A 10,861-nucleotide genomic window follows, 5' to 3' on the forward strand; every position below is an offset into this window, starting at 1 on the left:
TTTAAATTATTAATGGAATAACTGCCTAAGCTTGCCTGGCGTTAACCTAAATTGCACCTACACCTAATAACTGGTTGTGCCACCCTTAGCAGCAACAACTGCAATCAATTGTTTGGAATTTTGTCACACTCTTCTATGTAGAATTGTTTGTTTTCAGCCAAATTAAATGGTTATCAAGCAAGAACGGCCTGTTTAAAAATCATAATTATTCTTATGTCTGGACTTTGCTCATGCCAAAACATTATTTTTTATTTATGTTTTAAGCCATTCAGAGGTGAACTTGCTGATGTGTTTTAGATCATTGTCCTGCTGCATAACCCACTTGAGCTTGAGGTCACAAACTGATAGCCTTTAGGATTTTTTTGGTAGAGCACATTTCATAGATCCATTAATTATGGCAAGTTGTCCACATCCTAAAACTGAAAAGCAGTCAGAGCCCATCACACTACCATCATCATGTTTGAATGTAGGTATAATGTTTTTTTTTTTTTATTTTTTTTTAAATGCTTTGTTAATTTTTTCACAGATGTAACAGGATTCACATCTTCCAAAAAGTTAAACTTTTGTCTCAGCAGTCCACAGAATATTGGTCCAAAACTCTTGGGCATTAAAAAGATGTTTTTTTTTTTTTTTTTTTTGGCAAATGTAAGACGAGCCTTTGTGTTCTTTTTGTCAGCAATGGCTTTCACCATATAACACTCCCATGCCTGCCATTTTTGCCAAGTCTCTTTCTTATTGGTGAATCATGCACACTGACCTTAACTGTGGCAAGTGAGTGCCACTGTAACAAGATAATCAATGTGATTCCCTTCAGTGGTCTGTGGTGTACGAGCCAGTGTTTTACAGTAGATAAGGCATTATTCCATAATCGTTTGCAAACATTCTGCACTGTTTAGAACGGGCAGATCTGGTGGCATCTACAGCACAGAGTTTGAACAGGCAAAAATGTGGTCACCCAAAATTGTGGTTTCTTGGCAACGTTGCTGCAAAGGCAATCATGCGGACATGCCGCACCTGGTGCCGTCTCTATTTAAGGGCCCTGATACCTGCTGACATTGTGTAATTATTAGGTAGCACTAGTAAGGTATAAAGTCTAAAGTTACAAAATAAGCATGCATTAAGTTCTGAACAAAACAAAGAGCATTAATTTCAAGACAAAGCTTTCTTTGGTTTCCTTTTTAGTTTCCAATTAATAACCCCACGCTATCTCTATAGAGGAAGGTCTTCCTGTGTGTGTTTCAAAAGCACGCTCTCTATCTCCTATGTTGTTGACCCCCCTGCATATAAGGGCTCTTATTATAACATCTCGTGGTGCAGATTTCTAATCCGCACCACATAACAAAATTCTACATATATTGTTAAGCCTGTGGTGTCTTTGGCCTTTCCCTTTACATCCTACCCCTAGGCCTACTGCATTTTCTTTAAGGACCTTAATTTTAAAGTGATGAGAGGATAATACTAAAAAAAAACTGGGTAGTGGAAATGTCAAAAGCACTGATGAGAGCATGTCGCAAATATTACCTTAATATTCAAATGTACCCATCCTAATGTTTAAATCTTAGTATATTGGCCAGTAAAATTATCTCCACCAGTCTAATATTTTTAGCCATCATTTGTCAAAAAGGATTTTTTTTCTGTATTTTAACTTTTTTTTTTCATAATCATAAATCTGATTTAAACATCTCAAATCTGAGAACATAAGATGAGTAATAAAACACATCAAGATCTTTTTATTATTATTATTATTATTATTATTATTGTCTGTGTGTTTGTGCATCATGTAAAAACTACTGAAAGAATTTCAATGGGGTTTTCACTGGGTATGTTTGGCAAGTTTAAGGTAACACATAGGCTTTGTTTTATCACAACTGGCCCAATTTAAATAGAAAATGGGAAAAAATTTGCTCAAACTGATGGCATACAGACAGTTTCAGACAGGCATGCAAGAATAATTATCTGACATGACATCAACAAAGATCACAAAAAGTGAAACATGAAAAGAAATCAGCAAAGACTCTTGGGATTGTTGTAGGTGCATTTAATGCATGCTGGATGCCAAATTACATTACATCTATTATTGATACTGTCATGGTTATGGAGGAAGCGAACGCAAACGCAGGGTTAGAAATAATAATGATAATATTTAATGAGTCATTACAAAAAAATTAATACAAAAAAACACAGAACACAACTAAACCAAACACAAAGAAAACCGAATGGGGAAGAGCTTCCCCAGGCCAGGTCTGCAGGCGGGAAAAAATGAAGAGTACTAGGTCACACCAAACAACTGGATTTACAGCCTTGCGAGGAACTCAGCGCTGCCTCTCGGTCAGCCTTGAACTTAAACTTTCCGCGAGAAAACAAAAAGGATCTTCCGCCTGCAGACTCTCTCAGTCCTGGGTCAACACAAAAGACACACAAAGGTTAGTCACATGGGAAACACAAGACATGGTGCAACAGTGAACAGACGAGGGGCTACGGGTTCGACTGGAATAAATAGGGACACACACGGGGTAGACACAGGTGCAGGTAATCTAGGAATTAAGGGGGACATGTTACACACGCAGACACACTAGGGGGAGACAAAGCGACGGCTCAGTAGACAGGTGAGCCAGATCTTACTCCCCAGGACTGAGGTGGCTCAGATGTGACATTACCCCCCCTCCCAGGACCGGCTACCCGGGAGAGGTGTGGGCGCGCTCTCTGCGTTACCGGAGGGAGTCGGGACCCACCGACCCGCTGGATTTGCCGGCGGGGGGGTCGGCCCGGAGGTCGTAATGCTGGGCGGTCCGGCCGTGTCAGGTGGAATTCTGTAATGAGCTCTCTGCTTAGCACATCACGGGCCGGGACCCAGCTGCGCTCCTCCGGTCCGTACCCCTCCCAATCGACCAAGTATTGCAGGACACCTTCTCTCCTCTGGGAGTCTAGAAGTTTTTTGACTCTGAACGCAGGGGCCCCCGCTATTTCCACAGCCCCGGGGAGCGAAGGCTCTGCGACGCCTCCGTCCAAGGGCCCCCGTACTACTGGCCTGAGAAGGGACACATGAAAGACAGGGTTAATACGCATATGAGCAGGTAGCTGTAACTTAAAAGAGACAGGGTTAATGCGTGCTACAATGGGAAAGGGGCCGATGTATTTAGGGGAGAGTTTGCGACATGGGAGGTTGAGGGAAAGGTCCTTTGTCGAGAGCCACACTCGATCGCCTACCTGGAGCGGAGGACTTTCCCTTCTCCGTCTATCGGCGAATTTTTTAAAACGGCGAACTGCTTGGGAGATTTTTGTGTGCGCATCCTCCCATACTTTTTCCGCTCTTTTGAACCACTGATCCACCACGGGGATATCGGTGGGAGTGGCATCCCATGGACAGAGCGGTGGTTGGTGCCCCAGTACACATTGAAACGGCGTTCAGTAAGTTTTGTGCATATTCCGCCCAGAATAAGCAGTCTGCCCACTCATGTTGTTGACTACTACAATATGCCCGGAGGTACCTCCCGAGATCCTGGACAGTCCGCTCTGCCTGTCCATTAGATTCGGGGTGATAACCCGACGTTAGGCTAACTGTGGTTCCCAACTTCTGGAAGAAAGCTTTCCAGACCCTCGCGATGAATTGGGGACCACGATCTGAAACAATGTCCTCCGGAATACCGTAGTAGCGAAACACCGAATCGAATAGGGTTTCTGCCACCTGGAGGGCGGTTGAAAGCGAGCTAAATGGGAGAAATCGGCATCCCTTAGAGAAGCGATCTACCACGACTAATATTGTAGTGTACTCTTTCGACACCGGCAGATCATCATTTTTCAAGATGGCGCCGGTGAGGTCGGCTGCCGTCACGACTGCTCCGACCACCTTTTCTTTGTTTTTGTTCTTTAAGTTAGTTTACAGCGTTTTAAAACCGGCAAAATTACCACCATGGGGTACATTAGTTATGATAGAGACACTCTTGTTTCTATTGGTATACAATGTACTCACAATTCGACGTTTTTAACTCCGGATCCGAGCTGGCCGAGTGAGATCCTGAGGGACAACAAAGGAGGCGACGCGAAGCGGCGGCCCCGAGGGAAACGAGCCGGCGTCAGGAACAGGCTGAGAGCCCGTGCACACCGCACACCTCTGCCTAGCATCCTGCTCGCCAACGTCCAGTCACTGGAAAACAAGCTCGATGACCTCAGGGCCAGGGTAAAGTTCCAGAGAGACATTCGGGACTGCAATCTCCTCTGCTTCACCGAGACATGGCTGAACCCAGCGGTGCCGGACCACGCCATCCAGCCGGCCGAGTTCTTCTCGGTTCACCGCATGGACAGGACGCGGGACTCGGGGAAGTCAAGGGGAGGCGGCGTGTGTTTAATGGTGAACAGCAGCTGGTGCAACAGCGCGAGCGTTGTTCCTCTCACACGCTCCTGCACACCAAACCTGGAACTACTGTCCATCATGTGTCGTCCTTTTTACCTTCCTCGGGAGTTTACATCGGTCATAATCAGCGCCGTTTATATTCCACCACAAGCGGACACGGACACTGCCTTATGCGAGCTGCATGAGGCACTCACACAGCACCAGACACAACACCGGGACGCTGCGCTTATTGTGGCGGGGGACTTTAATAGTGCCAACCTCAAACGTGCAGCGCCAAACTTTTATCAGCACATCACCTGCCCCACCAGGGGCAAAAGGACACTGGACCACTGCTACACAACGGTCAAGGATGGCTACAAGGCACAATCTTGTCCACCGTTTGGTAAATCCGACCATGCCGCCATCTTCCTCATGCCAAAATACAAACAAAGGCTGAAACAGGAAGTTCCGGTTCAGAGGGAGGTCGCGCGCTGGACGGACCAATCGGTGGCCGCGTTACAGGACGCACTCGATGACGCAGACTGGGACATGTTCAGAAACAGCTCTGATGGTGACGTCAGCGTGTTTACGGAAGCGGTTGTGGGATTCATCGGGAAATTAGCGGACGATACCGTAGAAAAAAAGACTATTAAAACGTTTCCCAACCAGAAGCCGTGGGTGGATAAAACCATCCGCGACGCTCTGAGATCTCGCACCGCTGCCTACAACACGGGACTCGCGTCGGGGGACATGGAACCGTACAAGGCTGCGTCATACAGCGTCCGGAAGGCGGTGAAAGAGGCGAAGCAGCGCTACGGGAGGAAACTAGAGTCACAGCTCCAACAGAGTGACTCTAGGAGCCTGTGGCAGGGACTAAGGACAATTACGGACTATAAAGCACCAACATCCGGTATGATAAACGCAGACGTGTCTCTGGCAGACGAGCTGAACACTTTCTATGCTCGCTTCGAGGCTGCAGCTAAGGACGCTAGCGATGCTAATGCTAGCGGCGCTAACGGCTGCAGACAGGAAGTCACTGCCAGCACCGGAAGCGCGTTCATCATCACCGAGCATGACGTGAGGAGAGCCTTCAAGAGAGTGAACACCAGGAAAGCGGCAGGACCAGACGGCATCTCAGGCCGTATTCTCAAAGCCTGCGCAGACCAGGTAGCACCTGTGTTCACTGAGATATTTAACATCTCTTTATCTCAGTCGGTGATCCCCACATGCTTCAAAGAGTCCATTATTGTTCCTGTCCCAAAGAAACCTCATCCTGCTACCCTCAATGATTATCGCCCTGTAGCCCTCACTTCAGTAGTGATGAAGTGCTTTGAACGCCTGGTCAGAGACTTCATCATCTCTTCACTACCAGACACACTCGACCCACTACAGTTTGCTTATCGTCCAAACCGTTCCACGGACGATGCAATCTCTCATCTCCTCCATACATCTCTCACTCACCTGGACACTCGGAGGGGGAATTATGTGAAAATGCTCTTCATCGACTACAGTTCTGCATTTAATACCATAATTCCCTCCACACTTACCACCAAGCTGGAGCACCTGGGACTCAGCTCATCTATATGTCAGTGGATCTCCAACTTCCTAACTGGCAGACCACAGGCAGTAAGGATGGGCGGACATGTCTCAGCCTCCCTCACTCTCAGCACTGGAGCCCCCCAGGGTTGTGTTCTGAGCCCCCTGCTGTACTCTCTGTACACCCACGACTGCGTGGCCACTACCAGCTCCACCACCATCATCAAGTTTGCTGACGACACTGTTGTGGTGGGCCTGATCACGAACAACGATGAGACGGCCTACCTAGAGGAGGTTGGAAATCTGGAGAACTGGTGCCAGAGAAACAATCTCCTCCTGAACGTCAGTAAGACAAAGGAGCTGATAGTGGACTTTAGTACAAAGCAGGTGAGGAACTACCAGACCCCCGTCATCAACAGGAGCCCAGTGGAGAGCTTACTGAACGTCAGTAAGACAAAGGAGCTGATAGTGGACTTTAGTACAAAGCAGGTGAGGAACTACCAGACCCCCGTCATCAACAGGAGCCCAGTGGAGAGAGTGGACAGCTTCAGATACCTCGGTGTTCACATCACGCAGGACCTGGCATGGTCCTGTCACATCAACACCGTGGTAAAAAAGGCCCGACAGCGTCTCTACCACCTCAGACGCTTGAGAGACTTTAGACTGCCCTCCAAGGTGCTCAGGAACTTCTACTCCTGCACCATCGAGAGCATCCTGACGGGAAATATCACGACCTGGTTCGGGAACAGCACCATGCAGGACAGACGAGCTCTACAAAGGGTGGTGCGATCAGCTGAGCGCATCATCCGCATCGAGCTTCCTGACCTGCAATCGATTTACAGCAAGCGGTGCTTGACCAAGGCCAGGAAGATCGTGAAGGACCTCAGCCACCCCAATAACGGACTGTTCACTCTGTTGCGGTCTGGGAAGCGATTCCGCTCCTTGAAGGCCAACACAGAGAGACTGAGGAGGAGCTTCTTCCCGCAGGCGATAAGGTCTCTAAACCACAACCACACCACTATGCAGAACTACACAATATTTTCATAATTGGTCAAATCTATCAATCTTCTTACATCCATGAACACTATGGACAATTACACGCTCACCTTCCTTCATATATACACTACATGTCATACGCTACATCCTGGACCATTGCACAAAGACACTTTAATAACCTTGCACACCTACCTTCACAACTACACTACATTTTACAGTTTAACGTTTACATCCTGGACCAGTGCACAAAGACACTTTAATAACCTCTGCACTAAGACACTTTGCTCTATGCATATTTGCACACACCGTACAGTATATTTCAATTTGCACAGTATATTTCTATTTTGTACATCATATTTCTATTTTTATTTCTAGTTCTACTTTTTTCCTAGCACATTTCTATTTTTATTTTTATTTTTAGTTCTATTTTTCCTAGTTTAATTTAATTTTTTTATTTAATTTCTATCGTATTTCTTTTATTCATATTTATTTCTTATTTGTAAAATTTAACTCTCTTTTAGGGTCAATGGCAGTCGTATAATACATTTCACTACATTTCGTACTGTGTATGTTTGTGTATGTGACAAATAAAATTTGAATTTGAATTTGAATTTGAATCCGTTACAAAATCCACGGCGATGTGGGACCACGGCCTGTTCGGTGTGGGCAGGGGCATTAATTTTCCAACTGGCAAGCATCGAGGGGTTTTAGTTGTTGCGCAAACAGCACAAGACGAAACTACTGTTTTCACGGTTTCCCGCATGTTTGGCCACCAGAACTTTGGTTCCAGGAGATAGTATGTTCTCAAAACGCCGGGGTGTCCTAAAGAAAAGCTGGAATGTGCCTCTATCGTCACTCGTTCTCGAAGTGACTCTGGGACGTAGGTTCGGCCCGGGGGACAACCCGGCGGCACGGGTTGGGACCGCATCGCCTGGGTTATCTCTGAGTCGATATCCCACAGTTACGGAGCCACGACAAGGGACGGAGGCAATATGGGTTCAGGATCCAAATTCAGATCCGGCGTCGGGAAACAGCGGGATAGCGCATCCGCCTTTATATTTTTTGAACCGGGACGGTACGTGATGGTAAAATGGAAGCGCGTGAAAAACAGCGCCCATCGGGCTTGACGAGAGTTAAGTCTCTTTGCTTGTTGGAGGTACTCCAGATTCCTGTGATCTGTTAGTACCACAAATGGATATTTAGCTCCCTCCAACCAATGCCTCCACTCCTCTAACACCGCTTTGACTGCTAGCAGTTCGCGATTCCCAATATCATAATTGCGCTCGGCAGGTGTCAGTTTCCGCGAAAAAAAAGCACAGGGGTAGAGCTTTTCTGGGTGGCCGTGGTGCTGTGACAGCACTGCTCCCAACCCCACCTCCGACGCATCGACCTCGACTAAAAAGGGCTTCTCTGGATCAGGCAGTTTTAGAATAGGCGCGGAGGTAAAAGCTTGTTTTAGGCGCTGGAAAGCCGTACGTGAAAGCTCTGTAGCGCCTTTACTGACTTGGGTTCCGGCCATTGTTGCACCGCCGTTACCTTGGCTGCATCCATTTCGACCCCCTGTGGCCCTATGTGATAGCCGAGGAATGCGATCTCACTCTTGTGGAATTCGCATTTTTCTGCTTTCACATAGAGCCCGTGTTCCCGTAGTAGACGAAGGACGGCGGTTACATGACGGACGTGTTCGACATATGACCGTGAGTATATTAGAATATCATCTAAATATACTATAACAAAACGGTTCAACATATGTCGAAACACGTCATTCATGAACCCCTGAAACACCGCAGGTGCATTTACCAGTCCATAAGCCCTCACGTTATATTGGTAATGACCTGATGTAGTGCTAAACGCAGTCTTCCATTCATCACCCTTGCGAACACGAACGAGGTTATAGGCGCTGCGGAGGTCGAGTTTGGAAAATATGGACGTGCCGCGGAGCTGGTCGGTAGCGGCCGGTACCAAGGGCAGAGGGTGCTTATATTTTACTGTAATTGCATTGAGCCCTCAATAATCAATACATGGACGTAGACCCCCGCCTTTTTTTTCGATAAAAAAGAAACCTGCCGACGCGGGTGACGTGGACCTGCTGATGAGCCCCTGACTGAGAGCCTCAGTCACGTATTCCTCCATGGCCCGCGTTTCTGCCACGGACAATGGATAAATGCGCGAGCAAGGCGGTGTTTTCCCCGGCAAGAGATCAATCGCGCAGTCCCACGGACGGTGAGGGGGAAGTCGTGCGGCTGCCCTAACACTAAATACCTCTTTAAACGAAGTGTACTCAGATGGCAGGTAGATACCTGGGCGGTTGGGCTTTCAATAGTGGTGGTTTGGACCGTTAACGTGGACGGTGTACAGAATTTAGCGCATCTTGGGGCCCAGGAAATGATGCGTGAGCCTGCCCAATCGATATTGGGATTGTGAGAACTGAGCCATGGTAAACCCAGTACGACGGCTTGGTCTAGCTGAGGAATCACAAAGAATTTTAATTCCTCTGCATGACCGGGAAATTTTAACCGGAGGGGCACGGAAAGATGTTCAACAGGTGAATACGCTAAGGTTTTGCCATCTAGAGCTTTAATTGTGATCGGGTGCGGAAGCTTCGACACTGGAGCTTGCAGCGAGGAAAGGACAGCAGACGAGACGAAGTTTCCAGCCGACCCAGAATCTATTAGGGGAAACACAGAGATAGAACGATTATTAAATGACAAGGGGGCTTGAAACAAAAACTGTGGTGTGTGCGAGGTGGAGTGCGTGTAGTTACTTTAAGTAACGGACAGTTTCGGAGCTGATGTGTACCCCCCCAACAGTATAAACATAACCCCGACGACAGCCTTTGGCGCCTCTCCTGGGCCGACAGGCGGGATGTGCCCACGTCCATTGGCTCCGGCGGGCTCTGCTCGTGCGGTTCGACCGGGGGTTTGCTGAGGCTGAGCTGTCGACGCGGTTCGGACCCTCCGCTGGCTCCTTTCGCTGGATAAGATCTGCGATGTCCGCGGAGGTGCTGGTCCAGCTTAATCGCCAGTTGGATGCTGTCATCTAGCGACAAACCCGCGTCCCTGCAGGCCAACTCCAGCTGCAGGTCGGGGTGCAGTCCATCTCTGAACCTGGCGAGTAAGCTCTTGTCGCACCAGCCACTCTCCGTGGCGAGGATCCGAAATTTCACGGCGTAGTCCGCCACTGTAGATTGTCCTTGTTTCAGCCTCAGCAGTTGTTGTTCCCCCGTCCTTCCGTGGTCAGGATGGTCGAACACCGCGTGAAACTCATGGAGAAACTGGTGGTAACTGGACGTGGTGCTCCCGCCGGCGTTCCATACTGCGGCGGCCCAGTCCATCGCCGGCCCCGTTAGCTGTTGGATTACAAAACTGACCTTCTTTCCCTCTGAAAGATCAGAAAAGTCGGCCAGATAGAGTTCGCAGGCTAGGAGAAATTTCTTGCACCCCTCGGGGTCTCCTGCGTATCTCTCCGGAGGGGCTGCCCGTGGTGGAGAGCGTGCGGACCGGCGTTGGGGCGTGGACTGGCCTCGCCAGCGCGTCAATCTGTCCTTGCAGCCGTCGGACGTAATCGAGGTAGGGGGGTTCATCTTCAGGGAGGGGTGTCCCTGCTGCGTTCAAAAAGGTCTGTTCATCTGTCATGGTTATGGAGGAAGCGACGCAAACGCAGGGTTAGAAATAATAATGATAATATTTAATGAGTCCCAATACAAAAAAAACACAGAACACAACTAAACCAAACACAAAGAAAACCGAATGGGGAAGAGCTTCCCCAGGCCGGGTCTGTAGGCAGGAAAAAATGAAGAGTACTTAGGTCACACCAAACAACTGAATTTACAGCCTTGCGAGGAACTCAGCGCTGCCTCTCGGTCAGCCTTGAACTTAAACTTTCCGCGAGAGAACAAAAAGGATCTTCCACCTGCAGACTCCCTCAGTCCTGGGTCAACACAAAAGACACACAAAGGTTAGTCACATGGTAAACACAAGACATGGTGCAACAGTGAAC

The sequence above is a fragment of the Clarias gariepinus genome, chromosome 2, assembly GCF_024256425.1.
Source record: "Clarias gariepinus isolate MV-2021 ecotype Netherlands chromosome 2, CGAR_prim_01v2, whole genome shotgun sequence".
Classification (NCBI taxonomy): domain Eukaryota; kingdom Metazoa; phylum Chordata; class Actinopteri; order Siluriformes; family Clariidae; genus Clarias; species Clarias gariepinus.